Here is a 22809-nt window from a genome sequence, read left to right as displayed (position 1 = left end):
GTTTTTTTGAAAGTCACTTCTTATTTCTTTCAAGTAGAGCTACTTCTGCTCACTCAATTCCTGCCTTTGAATGATGATTTGTCAAACTAATAGCCTAAAATGATTAAAAAAAAAAAATATAAAAAAGCCTAAAATAATTAAGCCCAAAGATTTTAGGAAGTAGGTTGTAAAATTCTGGCTTCTGCTTTATTATTTCACCAAATTAAAATATGCAGATGAAAATTGTCTCATATTGCATCTGAGGTATTTAGACACTTAACATTCTAATATCATATTTTGTATTTCGAAGAAGACAACATCAGAGAAAAAGTCCTCTGTTCTGAGAAATGAAATCTTCATATATTATGTCATAAATAAATAAATAAATAAATAAATAAATAAATAATAAAAAAAAGACAGGAAAAAGTTGGATAAAATCTTATATTAAAATGTATAGAAACTAAAAATTAAATAAAAATATCCAAGAGAAAATATTTAATTTATTGAAAAATTATTCAATAGCAACTACCTTATCATGGTGTATAGAATAACCTAATATCCACATTGATAGAAGATGAGAACATGATTTTACCTTGTGTACATAAAATGCCTTTCACAATGCATTCATAATCCTAAAATCACAAGGCAGTCATAACAAATAAGCTAAGCAGCAGCACCCGCAGGAAAGATTATTTTAAAATAGAATTCACACAAACTAGAACCTTCAAAAAGGTATACATAACACATTGAATTTACCCACGTGCTTAAGCATTTTAAGGATCAGGGTCTATGCTAATGACAAAACTGGTAGGCAAAACATGCAGATGGGTAAGGTCAAGAAAGAGGAAGGAAAGAACAGCAGTAACACAAAAATATGTTCCACACAGAATGTGTGAGCTGCTGCCTGCCAAGTGGTTAGCAGTAGGCAGTACTGTGTAGGCATCGTGGAAGAAGCCAGGCATGCAGAAAGAGCATGAGCTAGAGGTCCTCATACTGGAGCTTCAGAAGTACCACATGGAAATATTTGTTCAAAGTCAGCCCTAGTATTTCACAAGTGAAGAAACATCAGAATCAAACCTACTGATTCCATGTCTTCTAAATCCCTGATTCAGCTAAATAATCTATCTGGACAAATTTACCTTATCCATTTAAATACTTCAGGGACAGAGCAGTGATTCAGCATAAAGGATATATGCAGCTAGAAGTTTCTTATATTATTTATATGGCATGTTTTCCCAAAATTTGTTGTATTCAAAATTAATTATTTGCCAATAAAACCTATGTGGTGTGTTTAAGGTTCTGTAGCAGTAACATTTACTCTTCAATATCCGGAGAGAATTTGAGAGCAGTGGGTTAGCAAGAAGATCATGGTGTTTAACAAAGACAAGTACAATGTCTTGCACCTGGGGGAAGGTAACCAAACAGCCCAGTACAGAATGGGATCACTGTGGCTGGGGATCTTGGGCTGTGCTGGGATGGCTCTTGGGGTCCTGGTGGACAGCAAACTGAACATGAATCAGCAGTGCATTTCTGTATCAACAAAGGTAAACCACATTCTGTATTGAATCTGCAGGAGCACCACTGGCAGAGCTAGAGCCATGGTCATCCCACTCTACTCAGCGCTCATCAGGCTGCACCTGGAGTACTGTGTTCAGTTCTGGTCCCAACAAGTCAACAGCAACATGGAGAAACCAGAGGGACTCCACAGGAGGACCACGAATATGACCAAAGGACTGGAAGACCTGACTTGTGAGGAAAAACTTATGGATGTTAACTATGAAGCAGAGAGCAGAGTACTTGTGGAATAGCAGTCTCGCCTGAGAAAGTGGCCTGGGAAATCATAAGGAGGAATTAAAACAATCCTCAGAGATAGAAAACAACCTTGCAGGTGCTGTTTGTCAGTTTCTTGTTTTCTTGCAGGAGAAGGTTGAGGGGTGGTGTACCCCACTGACCAATGATAGTGATGTGTTAGTTTACTAACCAATAAGAGTTTTACTTTTCTCTACTTTCATGTATCAGTCTATAAAAAAGATCTGAGGTAATAAACCTTAAGAGAGAAAAAGAAAAACTCTCCTGTTCAACTCACAAGACAGTCTGTGTCATTTTTCTCGCTGTTCCCAATAGAACGACAAAAACTGAAGGTGTTAGGTCTTTTCTTCCTGGAGAAGGCTTATGGGGAACTCATCATAGTATTCCAATACTTAAGATACAGCGACAGAGAGAACAGAGGCTCTTTCTTCACAAAGAGTGACATGGAGAAGTCCAGAAGCAACAGGATAGGTTTCATCTCAGCACAAAAAAGATATTGACTACCAACAACCTTTCACTGGAATAGGATGTGACAGAGTCCACATCAATAGTTTTTTTTGAGGTACAATTGCACAGTATGCTAGATAATCTCATCTAGGCTCCCATTCTCATGAAAGATTGGATCAGATGATCTTCCAAGGTCCCTTCCAAAATGGTCTGTCCTTTGATTCTATTATATTTGTCAATATAAATTTTAATTGTGGTTTTATAATCTTAATTTATAACAGGTTTTCCTCGCTTTTAGATCTAAACAGTCTTGGACTTGGATTTGGATCTGCCTCCATATGATTCTTTTACCAGTTTGAAGGAAAACTCAATGTAGTTCTATTATTTGAGCAGATTTTATAGTACTGTGAGGAATTATCTTACACAGTTAAAAAAGAAATTTACAAATCAACACTATTTTTTTTAAATGCAGTGCTATGATGGTATTCCACTACAAACCCACAACCACAAGAGATAAACATATTTCCTTTGTATAAGAATTTAAATCAAGTTAATAGCACTGCAAATTTCATAAATTTCCTACGTTAGAAACAGCAGTCTAAATCTGTAAATTAAGTTCCAAGCAAATTAACCTGCTGTTGTGTATTTGAGAATGCTAAGTAGAAACCATAAGTATTCTTTAATCTTGGTGAAACCTGAGTTATTTACAACCCTTTCTTTTTCATTAACAGAATGAAGTCATTGGCCTCATGTGTAGAAACACATATTTATCTTTGAAGCAGGTCTTCCATGTGTTGCACAAAGCACTGTTGGTTAAGCATATCTCCTACTAAAATATCTGATCACATTTTCAAATTGTTGAAACTTTATCACACTAATATGTTGGTCTGAGGTTTTGCATCCCAGATGTCAGCCAACTGAAAATTTATTTAGCATTGTTAGAGCTGTAAGAGAAAGTGAGACAAAGGAGAGGAAGAAAGACAGCCCAGATTCTTTTGTTTTTTAATGACTAGTTAAATATGTGTGAAAGCAAGGAATAAAAAATACTGTTGTGGAAGGCTGTGTCTGTACTTATTAATCCAAAATGTTGTGGCTTCCATGCACAGAGAGAATCTCTGGGAAAATATGGTATAAAACCTGACTTGGGAAAGAAAACAAAGTTGATGATCTTTGCTTGATTGTCTTGCATTAGAAATTTATTCCATAAAGTCTATTCCTATTGCAAGTCTGGAAAGGCATTGTTTTTAATTTTTCTTTTTATCATCTCATCATAGAAAATACCCTAGGTAAAAGACGAGAATTAATTTTTTTCATTTTGGCTTTTAGGAGTTATGTCTTTTAAAGATTCTAATTTGTGGTGCCTTACTTTCACAGCACTATCAAATTATAAACAGTATTTGAGTACCGTTCTCCTAAAAATCTTCTTCAATCCCAGCTACACTTAACTATGACATAAATTCATTTTTCTAAGTAGTATGAGTCAAAAAATCTTGAAACATAAAGGTTAACTTAACATTTGCTCTACTGCTTCCACTGTATACCACATATTTTCCAGATTCTCTTCCTTCCTCTATTATCTGTACAGAGCCATTAACCATGCATGGACAAATTTAATTACTCTATGCAGTGTCACTCCATAACTTTGTTTCTAAGCATTGTTAATGGATTTTTGTGGCAGTTGTTGCAAAAATAACGATGAAAGTTTAGATTGCTAGGTTAGAAAATCTCTTTCTATGAAAGTGTGACAGTTCAGCTGCATTGTCTTACTAAAGATTATAGATACTTAATATCTTGCATGCATTGCTTTAAAATTATCTTTTATTTGCCTGTGTGCACTCTATGTGTGAGGCAATAAGCCTAGTATATCTAAGCCTCTGTGTAATACAAGATCCATCTTCTTTGATTATGGCATTAAAAAGATCTTGAAAGCAAGTTAAAATTCTTTACTCTTTCCTAAACAGCAGCAGCTGAATGCAAGATGAAAAAGCATCTAAAATAGCTGATTGCATGGAAAAAAATAGGATTAAATTTAAATTCCCAAAAATCTCACAAATTTTAAACCCAAGATATTAAATGCAAATATTTTGACAAAATATGGATGGAAGAAAGGTCTTTAGGGTATTCAAAATAAGCATGGTTTGTTTCCAGGTTGGATTGAAACTAATATCCCAACAGCAATATATCTCTGTGAAATTGAAATGCTGAGTTTCAGAATGTGAAGAAAACAGAACGTTGTGAGACACTGTACTGATTTAGGACTTCCTGGAAACCTTTGCCAACAGGGTGTCTATGGATCCCAGCCTTCTTTTTCAGAAACCAATAATACTTTCTGCCCTTTCTCAGAAGTCTGGCACTTCCATGCTCATGCTGAGTGCAGAACTGTGAACTCAGCCAAATGGAATCTCCATCTGCCCAGATCTATAGGAGCTGTGCTACTGTGCTTATTTCAGTAAAACTGTGCAAATTTTTCTCTATGTATTTTATTCTAATCATTGATTAATTTTCTTTCCCTGTGTTTTTGACAGCTTTCATCCCTTCCAGATAACAAAACGGAAGATGAATTGACACCATACCTGTTAACTGAGACTTTGGCCCAAATTAACTCATCACCACCTTTGTTAGATCAACATAAAGTAATTTATTTCCAGCATTTGACTTCTATTGATTTCTCATAATAATACACTCATCATGTCAAGGATTACTGTCTTGAATGTTTTAAGCAATACAGTTACGTCCAGGTTCTTGGGAAGTGTCCTCTCTCATGCAAATAAATTACAGAATCATAGAATGGTTTTGGTTGGAAGGGACCTTTAAAGATCAGCTTCTCCGAACCCCTGGTGTAGTCAGGGACACCTTTCACTAGATCAGAATGCTCAAAGCCCTATCCAGTCAGAGTGTTTTCAATGATGGGGCAGCAGGCAGTTACCAGGCAGCAGATATATTCATGACCAAAGACTGTGAGGGTTTTCCTGCCTTTCATTGTAAGTGGAACTTTATTAACAATTTCCGTACAAATGCGTAAAAGAGAATTCTTAATAGAACTGTTGTCATTTTTATTTACTGCTAGTAATATGATTGCAATGAGCCAAATCACCTGGTAAAATTTTGCTGTTCAGAATGTAAAACTCAATCTCTAGACACTCATTTCTATGAATGAATGCACTATTCTCTGTTCATAAATTATAGAAGAGGCTTTAAGAAAACCTAGACTTTGGAGTTAGAGGTCTAGGAGATGTTTATGCACAGAACAAATAGAACAGGTCTACATAGTAAGGTCTTTATAACTTCCTATATAAAGCTGGTAATGGCTACTGGGATAATGAAATTTGGTTTTGCTTGAAGTTTTGCCTCCATATGTTTTATGTCCAGAAATTATCTGAATGCAATGATGAAAAACATTTATGACTTATTTCTTCATTTCTTTTTTAATAATTTAAAGTGCAAGCCTATGACCAAAATATGTGGTCTGTATAATAAATATTCAAACGTATATTTATTTTTATTAATATTCAATAGAATTACTCTCAAGGAAGAAAGATTTTAGCTGAGTACAGTAGTACTTCCAAAACACAACATTTTCTAAAAAAACACTCATCTCACTCCCACACAGAAAACTATGCAATCAGTCAGCTGAATTCCCATACTTTCTCTCTGCTGGCTTCCCTACTAGTGAGCTGGTCTGCAAGTGTGGTGGTTTGACCCTGGCTGCACACCAGGTGCCCACCAAAGCTGCTCTATCATCCCATTCTTAGCCGGGCAAGGGAGAGAAAACAGAGCGAAAGGCTCGTGAGTAGAGATCAGTTCAGGGCGAGATCACTCACTTGTTAACATCATGGACAAAACAGATTTGGGGAAAATAATTTAGTTTAATACCAATTAAATCAGAGTATGGTAATGATAAATAAAATAAAATCTTAAAAATACCTTCCCCTCCCCCACCTTTTTACCAGGTTCAACTTTATTCCTGATTTCATCTCCACCTCTCCCCCCGCAACCACAGAGGAGGACAGGGAATGAGGGTTATGATCAGTTCATCCCATGTTGTCTCTACTGCTTCTTCATTCTCAGGGGAAGGACACCTCACACTCTTCTACTGCTCCAGAATGGTGGTCCCTCCAATAGGAGACAGCCCTCCAACAACTTCTCCAAAATGTGTCTTTCCCATGGGAGCTCTTCATGAGCTGCTCCAGCATGGGTTCTTTCCACAGGGTGCAGTCCTTCAGGAACAGGCTGCTCCAGAGTGTGTCCCCTGTTGAATCACAAATCCTACCAGCAGACCTGCTCCAGCATGAGCTAACTTCTTCACAGGTCCAGAGGATCTGCCATGCTCCAGCACAGGATTCCCATGGAATAACAGCCTCTCAGACATCCACCTGCTCTGTCAGGGATCCTCCATGTACTGCAGGCAGATCTCTGCTCTTTGTGCTCTTCCATGGGCTGCAGAGGCGCAGCTGCTTCACCATGATCTGCACGACGGGCAATCTCTGCTCTGATGCTTGGAGCATCTCCTGTCCTCCTCCACTGACCTTTGTGTCACAGAGCTGTTTCTCTCACACAGTCTTACTCCTCTCCCTGGCTGCAGCTGCAGGTGCACAGAGTTTTCTTCTTTCTTGAAACCACATTATCCCAGAAGCACTACCACCATCACTGCTGGGCTTGGCCTCAGCCAGCAGTGAGTCTGTCTTGGAGCCAGCTGGCCTGTCATGGAGCCAGATGGCATTGGCTTTGTTAGACATGGGGGAAGTCTCTGGCCGCCTCTCACAGAAGCCATCCCTGCAGCCCCCCACTACCAAATCCATGGCAAGCACATCCAGAAGAGGAAGAAAAGCAAGGAAATAAGAATTGTGCAGGTTTTTATTCAGTGAAGGAAACACTAGTGCTACAAATGAAAACAAAATTGGGAATCCAAGTTAAAAAGTAGAGACATATTTCCAAATAATGTTTCCAGAGAGCTATGGCAAACATTTAACAAATCAAAATGGTGAATTCCTTCAGAAAGGTTCTACCACAGTCTGTGTTAATTAACTGCTGTCTGCTGTCTAGTCTACTTTAGTGGAGAGTGATTCCCTTCAGAAGCATTGCCAGCTATGTTGGCACAGGTTTCATGCACAGGGATCAGATTTCTGTCCATGTGTTAAGTTTTATTCAGATAGGAGACAGCACTCAAGCATTAACAATCCCTTTTTAGTATATCCATATGCAGGTGTAAATTCTTCTGTTTTCCATGCAAGAATGTAAAATCAAGCAAATTTTTAATTGTCTTTTTAAAGTAAATTTTATTTTTATTTTTTAAAGTAAATAAATATTTAAAAAAAAAAATCTCAATATCTCAATTAAAAAAAAACTCAAAAAATAATGTGCTCCCTATATCATCGCACAAAACAGATTTTAGTGTCTCAAACTGATGCTTTCTTGAATTTTTCATATTTTTTCCAATGCTGACTCTGGGTTCAAAGGATTTCCTGGGTGCAGCTGGGTCAGAAGCAGCTGTGGCAAGACTTAACTCAGCCTGTCACCTTGTGAGAAGACGAGTGGGAGCAGAAGCAATTTCTATGTCATTCACTGGAAAGGAACTCTGACACTTCAGATGGAGACTAAGTAAAAAATGTGAGTGATGGTCTGCCACTTGCCTCTGCTGAGGTACAACTCACTTGCCTACATCTGATCTTACCAAGACGCTCATCCTCAGGACTCCAGTCCTTTAGTTTTGCCAGAAAATGTAACAGGGCTTTTGTCAGACTTTTCAGTCTGGTTGAAAGTCACACAGATGCTACATGCTTGCTGTGACTCCTAAGATGCAAAAGACCAAGGCAGACATACACAGTGAGAGCAAAGTATTAACAGAGCACTTGTCAAGTGAATAGATTAATAACCTTAAAAGGAGAAAATACTAATGAAATATTAAACTGAAGTTTTTACATACTACTGAGATCAGTTAATTTCTCAAAAACTCCACTCTGTGGTTGCACTTCTGTGCAAGATCCACAGCTATTGCTTCCACATGTTTGGGTTTGTGGTTTTTTTTATTGTTTCTGCTACAAAAATCACCATAGGGCACTCAGAGACATGTGAAAATAGAGTTTTGTGTTTTAAAAATGTCCTTCAAAATGCCATAATTAAAAGTCTTTCTTATTCCGAACTTAGCATCAACCATCTGTGCTCTGATGTTCATTTGTGTCTTCATCTGTAAGCTATTAATGATATTATTTACAGCACTGCAAATTATGGGCCAAAGTAAGTGTTTGGAAAATTTAACCTACACTTTCTCTGGGAATTAGAAGGTTAAAATATTCACTACTATGATTTATTAAATTCAGTTGTCCTTCAGATTTCAGGTGAGACAATGTAATTTTCAATGTGCCTTAATTATGCTGCTAAATACAGGTAAGTATGTGTGTCACAGATGTTGTTTAGTGCTTTACTGTTATTGCATCATATTGACTACAAGGTGATAATTCATTAAGTTAATAAATAAGGAAGAGAAAAACTAACTCAAAATCCCAAGATACACATACAGAAAAAAATCCTTTTCTAGCACATGCATTCAAAGATCAAATCCACCACATGGTACATTCTAAAGATCCCTGTTTCAATTTGTTTTGCTGACAATAAGTAATAAACCTGCTATCTGATGTACAGAAAAAGAAAAGGAGAAAAGTATATTGGGAAGCACTACAGAACTGACACCTCATATAAGCTATGACCAGGAGTTATCAACAATCAAGGAGGAAATAAGGAACACAAGGAGGTACAAAAATGTCACACAGGATTTTTTCCAGCACTAATATTAGCGTTATTTCAGGAAAACAACAAAAATATAGTCTCAGTTTTGATGGAGTAACAAAAGAATTAGACACATAAGTCTGCTAAACATCACTTCAAAGACTGAAGTTGAAAGTCTAGACTGACCCCTCTTTGCTGTCTGGCAATGGCACAGCTCATACTTTTTCAACATCAGAGTTCCCTAAACATCAATGCTTCTGGGGGCACCTTCTAACACCTCACTTTCAACAGCGCCAATCTTGGCTTGAGTTCTATGCCAAACTGTGAATTTTTCCAGCTCTGTGATTGAAACAATTTACTGATTTATGTATTCACAGAATCCTCATTTTCCCTTTTTCCCATCACTCAGTGGTACCAGGCAAGGACATAATTGTATTCAGACACCATATCTGTAACACTTAATTTGCTCTTGCAGGAGATATTCATATTGGTTCACAGTTGTCTCTTTTGGAATGCAACAATTTTGTGAGGAGGAGATAAGGTTAAATATGTAATAAGTGAATCCAGGCAGCTTCCACTGTACCCTGATCAAGCAGTTATAAACGGTTTAGATATACCATTCAAGGTTGCCTCTTCTAGAAATGACCAACAAATCCCTGTACATAACCTCAGATCTCCTCTGGCCCCCATTTTTGTTCTTGCAAGTCCAAAAATATATTTTGAAGATGAATGTGTGTTCCTCTGTGATGAAGGGTTTGCAAAGTGCAACACTGCCCTCAGACACTTCAGACACAGAGCTGAACCCATCATCCTGCACCTTTTGCATGCACTTGGGAGCTCTCACAGAGCCTTTTTTGGATTTGCAACAACATTACATAGGGGACAGAGGAGCTGTGAAGCTAAGCACAGGAAAGAGTTGGTCACTTCTAGAAGCTGGCAACCTTGCTTTAATTGCACCAAAATAATGAATATAGCAGAGGGTGAGGGTATTTTACCAGTTGCAGTCTTGCTTTTTATACTTCCTAGGAGCAGGCACTACAACAAGCATTATTCAGATGGGCAGCTGGTTTTTATTTTGGAGAGCACAAGATGGTTTGCAGTTAAAGGTAAAAAGAAAAAGGAAAAGAAATAAAAAAGGATTTTTTTCAGAAGAAAATGAATGTTTGAGGGACGTGGGCAGCTGAGGAATAGGGATCTGGGACCAAATAGAGAAGCCGAGTTATAAAACTTAGATATATTCTTAGCATTCTTACAACCCACCACCAGGTGATTATGGTATTCTGTGGGATACAAAGAAAAAATTGAGATTTGATTCCAAAAGATGGAGGAGGCTGCAGATGCTATAGCTTCAAGGCAAGTTCTGTAACTACTAGAAAAGGAGACAGAACTGTCTCATCTTACAGTTACAGGGGGAAAAAAGGGAAAGAAAAAGCCCAACCAAGCCAAACAAAAGGCTTGTGTTGGATATTTGAAAGCAAGTATACACGTGTACTTTCATGAGAAAGTTTAGGTTAATGAAGCCCAGGTGTTGCCCAAGCTTGAAGTTTTTATGCCTGACAAGGGCATAAGAGATTTGAATGTACATCAGTGAAATTAGTGTTTCTTCTGACTACATCATGCAACTTCCTCTCCAGCCAGTTCTACACAAGCAGTGGGGCTTTGCTGCTTTTGTTGCTTTACAGGGCTGAGGGTCTTGCTGCAATGAAAAAATATGAAAGGTTTTATTCTACTACAGCCATCTATAGAAGCGAGAATGAGGTGACTGTTTCTGTCACAAGTAGTTAAAGAAACAGAGAGTAATTAAATACAGTAAGGTATTCCCTTCTCTGTGCCCATACACAGATCGTTCTGCTATAATCAGCCAAGAACAGCTGATTATATAATAACGAATCAAAACTATCTACCTGACATTTCTCACTAACCTGATGAGATAGTTATACTATACACTAGAAGAAATAATAAAGCATTTATTATTTTTCTAAAAAAGAAATAATGTGCATCCTGGACTGTAGAGCAGTTATCCTAGGGAAAATAAAATTTGTTTCATACAATTTTTCATACATCTAATTTAAGTCATATCATGTTCTGACCTTGAAACAAAGTATGTTACTGTATATGGAAACATATATGAAGTAATATAAATTTATTTTTGCAAGGAAAAGGCTTGATGTCTATTATTATTTATGTTTTCCCTCTACATTTTATAATTATGAAATACTTTATAGAATAGCATATGGAACAATGACTACCATATCACATGCAAGTAATTTTCTCCCCAGGTTAATGATTTTCTTGTTTTTTCCTTAAATATCAATGCAAATTTTTACATGTGGGTCAGAAACTTCTTGGCCCCAAGAAGATAAACATTAAAATCACATAGACTTGTAAAGGTTGTTTCCAGTATTAGCCAGCAAAGAAAATAAATAAATAAAGCTGTGCATTTCAATGAGCTTATCCAAATCAAAAGTACTCAGGTATAAGAAGAGGTTATTCCATGTCGAAGATCAAAGTAGGAGAAGCAGAGCTTAAACCTCCAGGAAAGAGAATGTTGGCTTAAGTGATCAAGAAGTGTAAGTGATTCATTAAGTCTAATTGGGCTGCTGCTGCTCCTTGAGGGCTTGTCTGAACAGCAGATCCAACTTGTCGGGAGCACACTACCACGTCTATCTTGTAGGATCAGAATACAAATTACTCTCTATATGTTAAGATCATCATCAACACCACCTGGACTTCTCAGTGGGTTTTCAGCACTCAGTGTATTATTTTGAGGGTGTTATACTCCCTCTGTACCAAAAAGAATTCAGAAGGTGATTATTTCCTGCTGACAACTGGAGAAGTTCTGGTTTCCAGAACCATTTAATTCAACAGGATTTCAATCAACTGTTTGCAGTCTGTTTTGCTTTGTATATCTATATATACATTGCCATGTTGTGTAACATATGTATATACACACACACATACACTATGCATGAACATATACTGTGTTTTCATGATGTTTAACAAGGAGCAATATGTCCTGTTCCACCCCAGAATTCCACAGACTGCAAAAACTGACTGATAAAACTGACTGATAAAACTGACTGATAAAACTGACTGATAAAAGTCAGTGGATTCATTAGGATAAACCTTGAGCTTTCATTGTTCCTAGATGCATTTCAGTACACTTTCTTTTAGATTTCTTTAGATGAAGCTTCTGGTCTCTGTTTGAGGAGAGGTCACCTTCATTGTAAAGATGAAGCCAAATCTGTGAGAAGCCTATTGGGATTACTTTTAGAAAACCATTGTATTAGTTCCATCTCTGAACACCTACAGACCTTTTTCTGTCATGTCAGATTTTGTTCTATCAGCAGCAAACCACAATCAGCATAGTGAGTGTTTTCTCCTATTTATGACAGGGGACAAGGCATTTCCAGGCTTTTTTCTAGGCCCAGAAATAACACAGGAGGTCAGATGTCACCCTTAAGAAAGCACATTTTAAATTACATAAACATACATTCCTGGCTGCTTTTTTGCCTTATTTTTTTTAAAGTCTCTAGGAAAGGAAAAGTCAAATCTAGTCTGTCTGCTCTGCTTTGTTTATTAAGGTGCTTAGAGATCTCATTTGTAAAAAAGAAAGTAAACATAATTTACAATGAGGATTTTAAAAGTATTTCCCCTCTTCAGCTCCTGTCTTTCCTTCTCACAGTGATTTGGCAATAGTTTCCCTTGCTCCCTTTGTTGGTTGCTGAGAGGTTCTTACCTATGTGGTCTCATTTCAATAAAATAGAAGCAGTTGGAGACACTTCTGGTTTCAAATATTTCTTTAGAAGGTAGTACACCTGAAGTCCTTTTCCTTTCTCCTAAATCCCTGAGCTTTTCCTTATGACAGAGTGAACTGAAATCCATAAGGAAACACCCTCAAGTCAAAAGGTGCAGCAGTTTGGGCCTATTTGTTTTCCTGTCCATAAAACCAGGGAAGCCAAATAAAAATGGAAAGAAAACTCATTAGTAAATCTGCTAATTAAATTGAAGTGAAAAGCCCAAGTGGTTTTGGCAAAGAAAACCAGTAGATTATTTACTCTTGAGATGACTTTGAAAGAAAATTTAATGCAGCCAGGGCACCTAAAATTAAGATTTAATCTAGAATGTTTTTGTAAGGAAAGAGGTATGGCTGGTGTTGTGCAGCATGGATAAATTTGTTTGTTTAGAACAAAATTGTCACACTTCAGTGTTGGTCAGTTTCCTCCCAATCTTAAATAAATCAAATAGGCTGTGAAATTTGACTGAAAGTAACCAGCAAGAGGTTTGATTTGGGTAATATGCAGGTGGATAGGAGCTGGGCCAGGTGTCAATAGTACAAATTCTATAGAAGGAAAAAAATGAAAATTTATTTTCTTGCTGTTTTTTTGTGTGTGTTGGTTTTGGTTGGTTGGTTGGGTGGGTGGGTGGTTATTTTTGTTTTGGGGTTGTTTTTGTTTGTTTTTCTTTTTTTTCTTTTTCTGTTTGATGACTGGGACATTTTTTTATTACTTATTTTCTTGGGGAAGGGTCAGAGTGTTGTTCTTGGTTAAGTGAATGGGACAAGTTAATACTTAAGGTTGTGTACTGTAATTAAATAGATCAATTTATTCTTCAGCATGTCAGAAAATATGATTTATTGCTTTCTATCCAAAATTTTATGGCATAAATCAATAAGAAATTAGAGAGTGAGATATGATGTCTACAATCAGTGATGCTGAACATTAATACAAAAGTTAATCACATAAAAGAATAAAAATCATTAAGATATTCTATTTTCTTTATTAAATCAGTGGAGAGGAATCTGTCTGCTGTGCAGCTCCTTTTTAGCTGCTTCTCTTCCTGTGGTCTGGAGGACTGTGTATTTTTTAATATATTTGAGACCATGAACAGGACAAACAGTAAAGCCTGACATTTATATAATGGCATCATTAGTTTTCTGAAAAACTCCAATATTAAGGACTTAATTATCAAGTTGTCATATATGGAAATGAACATATGCAAAATAAACTTCTATAGAAGAGTATAAAACATATCTCTTTCTATCTTGCCTTTGTTCTTGGAGTGCATCCTGGGGAGCATGTGGACATGTCTATGCACAGTGAATACGAATACAGACAAAATACCTGTACTTCTTGGGTGCTATATTGGTGGTTCATGATCTTCCTAGTATCAAATGAGATTTTTTCCATTAATTTAATTCCAGGAGTGTTGGGGAGGATGAAATAGGGAAACTTCATGAATGTGATTGTTTAGCAGAAGATTCTGAAAATATGAAGCCTAGAATCGAAGTAGAAATGAAAGCCTGCCTTGAGTCATGATGCTGAGTACTAGTTATTATATAACCAAAGAACAATAGCCTAGCCAGCTATAGGAGAATCCCGGTTGATGAAACAATAGATAGAAAGTCCAAAGGTCAAGAAGCAAGGGAAGAATTTGTATAGCTTTTAGACTTTAAAATGCAACACTGTATGTTAATATGGTGATGCTCATAGGCTGTATGTAAATTCTTTAGTGGGTGTATCTCGTAGTGATTGGTTACTGGGAATTAGAATATTCACTATAGGAAAGCATATAATGTATTGTAACAAGAACTTCGCTCTCTTAGCCTTTCCGTACCCCTCTCTTAATTCCTACCCCTCTCTCAGCTCTTCCCTGCTCTTACCCCTCTCTTATTTTCCCTACTCTTACCCTCTTAGCTTTTCCCTCCCGTACCCTCTTGGTTTTCCCTGCTCTCTCCCTCTTGTTTTTCCCTCTTTCCCCTCTCTTACCCCTCTCTTGTCCTCCCCCTGTCTCCTAAGCCTCCATAGATTTCCCCCGCTCTCCCTCTGTTACTCTTGTTTCTTCCCTCCCCATCTCTAACCTCTTTTCTCCCTCTCTCCCCGCACTCTCTCCCCTTCCCCCGACCATGTGGATGCCGAGGCTGGTGGCGGACACGGGTCTCTCCCTCTCTTTGTCCTTATAATAAACTGCTTATACATGAACAGCTTGACCCAGGAGAAGTCTCTCACCGCGAGCGAGTGTTTTGAACAGCAATACAGGAGTTTTTGTCAGGGTTGTTTCTGGGTCTATCTCTCCTTTCACTACTTTTGCTTTCTATTGTGACAGATTTGGGTAGTTTTTTTCGTGGACTACTTTTTCTGTAGTTTTATCCCCTTCCCTGTTGATGGTATGTGAGGATACACTGCTAAAAAATATTTGTCTAGACACAGAATGTAGCACCTAAATAGGACAGTGTGAACTTATAATTTGTAAAAGAATGACAACATTGTTTTTTATCCAAGTGTAACCTCTGTAATGAAAAGATTATTAATTGAGGAGGTAGAAGTCCAGGAGGCACTGGAGATAAAAAAAATGAGTGACTTTATAAATCTCTGTGGCTGTGACTGCTGTAATAATCCTCCAGGACTGAGGTATCTTCTCCATTTACATGGGCTGGTTTAATGGATTGGGAATTGTTATGGCTAAGAGTGCCAAACTTAAGGAGGTTTAGAGGGCACCCCTCCAGGGAAAGAATAATACTGATGATCAAAATAGATTGTAATAGAAGATAGAAATTACTTTCTAAAAGATATAGGCCCTTGGGCTAAGAGTAAGTGTGATATTATTCAGCCATCAGTTTAATATCTGAAATATCAGGGTTTTTAACAGTATTCTCTTTGGCAGGGAGTGGGTAAATGATTAATTAGATCCTTACCATCTCTAATGGCTCTTGTTCTGTGATTTATATATTCAAAAAAGTAAAAGAATGTCCTAGCATGAGGAACACAGAGAAAATGCGTGAGTTAAGAGGAAAGCTTGAAACCAAACGCCGTGAGTTATATCAGTTTTCTCTGATGGAGTTTTAAAGCCTGAATGATCATCTAGCCTGACCCTGTAATATTACAGGTCATAAAATTTCACTTCGTTGTACCAGCTCTAAGCCCAATTTATCTTACTAAAGAGATTAAAAAGTAGGAGTAACATTTTCAATGATATTTAGGTCTTTAAAGGTGGAGGTAAAAATATCAGTACAAATTAGCTGTTTCTCATTGATTTCATGAAAGGTTGACATCCAACAACTTTACACTGTGTCTAAACATCTGAGTAGACCTCTTTCTGAGGATTTCAAATTACATTGAATGTCTGTTCACACACATGGCCATATATAAAAATGACAGTACATTACACTTTTCTAAACATAATTCATGGGATAAGATAGAAAGGCTCTTGGCAAGAGGCATGTTCATCCCCTTGACTGCACTATCTAATAAGAAGCTAACATTTCCTCATTGTTTGGATTGGGATTTATTTTCCTAACTTAAACTTCTCTCAAATGACCCCTAAAGCTAGTATCTGGGTTAGAAAGAGTCCAGCATTCTAAACACCAACCCTGAAAAGTTCCTTGATCTCATAATCTAATTTATTTCTAGAAAAACCTTATAAATGAGAGAAAGAGATTGCAAGTATGTATTCTAAGCATTCTAAGTGCCATCTTTAATGACATTTTAACAGGGATTAATACAAACTTCCTACTTATGGCAATGAAAAATCCTTCATATAAGGATTTGGTAATTAAATAGCATTTAAAAATGTATATTATGTTCTGTAGAATATTAGCTTTCCAGATGTTTTAGGTAGAAATTGTGAGGGAGTTCAGTAACAATCCCTAAATTAAGTTTTACCTTTGCTTTTCCCTTCTGTAAATTACATAATTGTTCTTCTTTTTACTGCTGAGCAGAAGGTAAGTAGGAGTAAAATTACAAAACACATAGAAATATGTTATTATTTTTGCTGTGAAAAAGAATTTAGAGATGCAGAAAGAGCAACACTAAAAAGAAATACATTTCCTTCCACCCTCACTTGAAATTTCCCAGTATGCGTTCCACTACTACCCACATCTCGTAATAAAGGTTAAACCAGGTGTATGTTTATTAAGTACTTAGAAATTTCTTAGCAAACTTTCTTCACTTTGCAATAGAATGTAATAGAAATAGGGTACTTCAAAATGTCAGATACACTTGAGGGAAATTTGAATTTAAAAATTATTCTAAGTTACTGTACCACACAAATTTTATTTCTCTAATTTGTAAATCGGGATGGAAGAAGAGCAATAGGCATCATTCACTTCAATTTTATCAGGGTTTTCAACACCCTCTCTCACAATATTTCTGCATCCAAGATAGAACATTATGATCTGTATGAGTATACAAGAGATTAAAAAGAAAGGGTTGGGTAATCAGGTCTGGAATGTCATGGTTAATGGGTTGTGTTCTCTGTGTTCTTACCAGCATGTCACTAACAAAAGGGCAGCTACAGGAAGCTCTGCTGGGTTAACATCTTTGCCAGTGACCTGTAGGATATAATGGAGTGCACATTTATAGAGGGTACAGAGGACAGCAGACCCAGTGGGAACCTGTTGATACTCTTGAGAGAAGGATCCCTATCAGAGGGGTTGGAACAGGTGCTGAAAGAATGGTTAGATAGGAAACTTCTGAAATTAACAGGGAAAAGTGCCAAGTGCTGCCCTGGGATAGAGAAAGACCTGTGATGACATAGGTTTTGGACAGGCTGGGATCAGCCTTGAGGGAAAATCCCTGGGACCTGATGGGCAGTGAGCTGAGCCCCAGACAGCAAGGTATCCAAGAGCTTTGTGGGCTGTACAAACAGAAACGTGGGCAGTCAATACAGGCAGTGATCATTCCCCTCTGCCCAGTGTTCATCAGACTACAGCTGAAATACTGTGTCCAGTTTTGGGACCTTCTGTGCAAGGTAGAAAACAAAAAATTATAGCAAGTTCAGCAGGATGGAGGAAGTCAGAGCACTTGCCCTGTTAGGAGAAACTGAGGGACTGTGGCTGGTTAAACCTGAATACAAGGGAGCTCTGTGGGCTCCTAACAATAGACCCCCTTGTGCCTACTGGAAGATTTTTGGGCAGTCAGGTCCTCCACAGCCACACATGCTGGGAAGATGATATTCAGTGGCATGAGCTGAAACTCAAGATGTTCATGTTGGATATGCAGAAAAAATCCTGTGACTCTGAGGACAGCCTAGCCCTGGGACAAGCTGCTCAGACAAGCTCTGCAGTCTCCAGCTGTGAAGGTTTTCGAAATCAAATGGGTAAAGCCCTGAGCAGCCAAATCCTACCTCAGAGCTATCCCTGGTGTGAGCAGGACATGGGAATAGAGACTTCTTGATGTCCTGTCTGAACCCAAATTGGTTTTGACTCTGAGAAACATTAGGCAATAATGATATCTCAGCTGCTCCCCAGACATCCTTAAATGTGTAACTAAAATACCAGTGTCTTAAATTGGTCTTTCAACATTCAAACAAACAAAAAAACAAGAGAAGTCATTGCATCTCAAATTTCACAAGGTATTTTAGCTATAAAGGCAAAGAATTGTTATGTACAAGCCTGTTGAAGCCTGCCAAAGCCTGCCAACCTGGTATCTGCCAGGTCAGAGAGGTCAGTCTGAAGGCCAAGAAATTCATGTCTTGAATAAAAATCTCAATTGATAGACATAGCACAGCATTCCTCCAGTTACACTGATATTGGAAATGTTAATTTTGCTTCTCACCCACTGCAGTGGTTGCTCCCATCTATTGATAATTCAGTCAACCATTTCCTTCTTTATTAACTTTAATTATCATCCCTTACATTACCATAAAACTTTTGTTAGCATCATTTCTGAATATTTTTCCCCTATACAGGACTGCAAATATCAGTTTGACCTGGATTTCCTTAGAGATCATTAATTGCCTGAGGTACTTATTCTCTGTTTCATTAAATAAAATTTGTTTCAAATGTAATTAGGCTGGTTTAAATTGTATTACTTTCTACTTTTCCAAACAATGGATGTAAAAAAATCCTTCTGTTTCTGAAGATCCATGTCAGGGTGTGATTAACTACCTTCATCTGATAAATAACCAGATGAACAAAAATGTCAGATTTACTCAGAAGGTGTTAAAAAAATCTAGAGTAAATAATGTTACCTACTTAATATTGGCTAGTTGTAAATTGTATTTTAAATAGTGTGACTTTAATTTTTTGGTCTACTTGGCCAACTCAAGTATTTTCAGGTACTTAGACACAACTTAGTCACTAGTGTCTCTTACTTAACTATTTTAATCTTATTTTCTTTTAGAGCAGTGTGCACATGAGCAATTATCTTTGCTTAAGACAATGATTTTAAGAGAACCAACTACAGCAAGCATAAGAAGTACATATTATTTTACAGTCCTTATGCTTTATTGCTAATTTAATTAGCTCCCATTTACCCACAAACACAGCTTGATGGATATATTCTCTTCTTTATGATGTCAATTAGCACCCTGCAACATGGTGCTTCCTAAAATTATCTCATCTGTTGCAGATGACAATGCTCCTCAGTGGTCATATTCAGCAATATATAAGGCTCACTAGAGCTGGTCCTTGGCAGTTCTTGCCAAGTTGTACTTCCCTGAGGCTAAGGATGAGACTGTGATAATTAACAGGACCCTAAAAATTCTCCACTCTGTAGGTGGAGAAGAGAGAAATAGCTCCAAAGACAATTCTCCAGAAGTCTTAGTTTTCTCTATCAGTATTAGAAAAGCCAACATACTGAAATGCATATTTTTCTTTTGTTTGCAGAGGCACAAGCAAACAAGCTTTGGGGAAAAAAAGACCTGTTGGTCTTTGGCTGAAAGCAGAAAAAGCATGGCCAGCTTCACTTCTGATAATTTTCAGAATCTCATGTTCAGAGGGACCTAGCAGCACTAACAATATCCAGAAGACACATATTTTAAATTAATGGAAAAATCCACACTTTTACAGTAAACAGTCTTGACAATTCCTGTTTATTTTTATAAGGAGAAATTACCTGTTCAGTGTGTATACCTAAACCCAAATATTACTGTAGCTATGGATATTCATTTACAACAAAAATACAGCCTTTTATTTGTCTCCTCTTCTGTTCTGACAGAGCCACTTCATGCTAATGTGGAGTGCATTATTCACTGTAGAATTCATATAAACGAACTTCACACATATATTTGCTCTTAGTCATGACTACATGATTTCATCTCACGACTGGTGACAAACTGGAGGCATTTTCACCTTCTTTTCTTAGAGCAAATACAAAAACTTTCAAATTGAGCCAAATACTGCCTTTTCAGCATGGCTCTCAGTGTCCCAGCTAGTAACAAAGAAGAGCTCCCTTTTGCCCATACAGAGCTCCCTCCAACTGCAGCAGGATGTCTGCACTCAGAACTGGAATATAAATTCAAAAGACAGAAGAGACACCAACCTCTTTCTTGACACCTTCTCTGGGACAGCCCAGATTAAATATTTCTTGAAATAAACAAGTAAATCCCCCAGGACTCCTGAATTTAAAATTCTATGAGCCTCTGGACTGTAGCAGAATGGACTCAACTTTCTTTACACAATTTTCCCATCACAGAATCCTTTCTGTACAGACCTTGGTCTCTGAATGAAACATATCCATAAGCACCAGTTGAAAGCATTTTGAATAAAACATAATTATATGATGTACTACAAAAAGTTGGGGATTTTTTGAAACAGGAATCACTAGTAGTAAGTTACTTATACCTGACTGACACTTAAAGGAGAATGTTCAACAGAAGATATTTGGTGAATTTTCTGGAAAATCTTTTCTGTAATGTTAGGTGTGAACAGAATACATGCAGAAAACTTCCTAACTGTAGATGAAACAAAGAGACCATGTAATCAAACTGAGAACTAGTGTTCTCAGGAAATCAATGCCTTCCTGATTAATTAGCATACAGCTGCTAATCATCTTCTAAATTGTTGTTACAACCAGACATAACTCTGCCAATACACTTCAATAGAAATTGCTTAATTGCCTGCTCATTTTAAATTCCCTGTAAAAAGAAGGTGATTAAAAACAGAAATAAAAAAGACAGGCCTAAACCAGAAAATCTCAGTTTTCTAACTGATTTGGGGATTGAGTTTATTCTCTAGCCTAGGGAAATAGATGAAAAAGGACAAGAATTCAGTTCTACAGTACTTAAACTTTTTGCCAAATATAGTAGAAGTCTATTTTACTTCTTTATGGGCTTCTTTAAATCCTAATTTAAAAAAATGAAATTCTACTATATAGAAATCATAATAAAATATACATAAAGAGAGAGAAAATTCTAATATTTAATATTACCACCTTCCTTTCCTCTGCTCCCTGATTGCCCTAAGGAAACATGTGAATCCACTACTACATTTAAATCCAAGCTATCACCTGGAAACTTTAGAAAGCAGATGAGTGTTTTCCACTGAAATTCCTATTAGGGATATTGTCAAAGCAAAAGAAATGTAAAAAAAAAAATAAAATTGGAACACTTGGTGTTATTTTGCATCAGGCTTCTTTATCATGCTTTGACTACCAATGAAGTATAATTTTATTTATACAGGAATTTCCATCTGAGAAATAGGAAAATGAAGAGAGAGGTATTGAACTTAGTTAAACTTAACCCTTTTTATCCAACAAAAAAAAATTAATAGAGTGTTAATGAGGCAGAGAAATATAGCAAGCCTGCCCCAGATAAGCACTATAGAGAAAAATAATTACATCAGATGTGGTGTGAGTTTAAGGATCAGAGAGAAGAACCGTTAATAACGATTGGTTAATAAATAACATTATAATGTTAGAATATTACATTAGAAAGTATTAGACGGAGTTCCCCTTGACTATACACTAGTTTTATGCATTTCTCCTTTGTGACAATCAGTGCCATGCGAACGGAACATTAAAAACTCATTGATGCTTCAGGGGCTTCTTCTGGCTTTATTGGTTTTGGCACTGTATCCATCAGTAACTAGGCCTGGGGAAACCCATCCAGCAAACACAAGAATAAACAAATCCCTTCATCCAAAATGCAAATTAACTGGAATGTTCCCATTTTAAAGTCATTTCAATACCACAGCAAATAATTTATAATACCAAGAGTATTTTACCTCATTTCCTGAGAGTTTTGATTTGTTTGGTTTTGTTTTTTTAACTACAGCACTAATTGGGTAAAATAGGGTATGAATGTTAAGTGCAATAGCTGTCCTTGAATAAAACTAGATAGCTACATTTCATAAAAAGAATAAAAAGTGCATAAAAACATACACTGGGAAAATAAGCCTTCCTTCTGTTTAGTTCAGTTAATTTACCAGTCATTACATCAGTGCTTTGTCTGAATCAAAACCAGAATTTTTTTTAGCTTAAAACAGTTAAGATGATTTTAATCTAGATTCTGTAGAGCTGTCTTAAAAATTAAGCTAATCTGTTTTATGTACTAAAGTACCTTCTTTGTCAAGTCTATGTATAGCAACATCCTAAATCATAGAATCATTTAGGTTGGGAAACATCTCTAAGGTCATCAAGTGCCATTAACCTGGCACTTCCAAGTCCACTACTAAACCATGTCTCTGAGTGCCCCATCCATACTTTCAATACTGCTGGGGATGGTCACTCAACCACTTTGCACTTTGATATATTTCTATAACATAGTTCCAATGAAACTTGAATTAAAACTTCTAATTATTTTACTTGATTGCCTGAAACAACAAAAAATTTCACAATTTTTTCTAAAAAACAACAAACACTTTGGAACATTTATTTCATATCTGAAGCTGCAACCAATCAAAATATTCAGAAGGTACATTATGTGTAAGGGTAATGCTAAAAAGAAGATGAGATCTTGTCATAACACATGGGAACTGGATAGTTTGTTTCTTTACAGCTTTTGACATGGTTCATGACAATGGAGATTTACTATATGTGTTTTATATAGGATCCATAGGAATGTTAAGTGAATAACAGAAAACTAAACAAGAAAACAAGGTGTAGAGCTACCATGAAAATTCCTCTAACAGTA

The sequence above is a fragment of the Poecile atricapillus genome, chromosome 2, assembly GCF_030490865.1.
Source record: "Poecile atricapillus isolate bPoeAtr1 chromosome 2, bPoeAtr1.hap1, whole genome shotgun sequence".
Classification (NCBI taxonomy): domain Eukaryota; kingdom Metazoa; phylum Chordata; class Aves; order Passeriformes; family Paridae; genus Poecile; species Poecile atricapillus.
Note: the sequence above shows the minus strand (reverse complement) of the source record.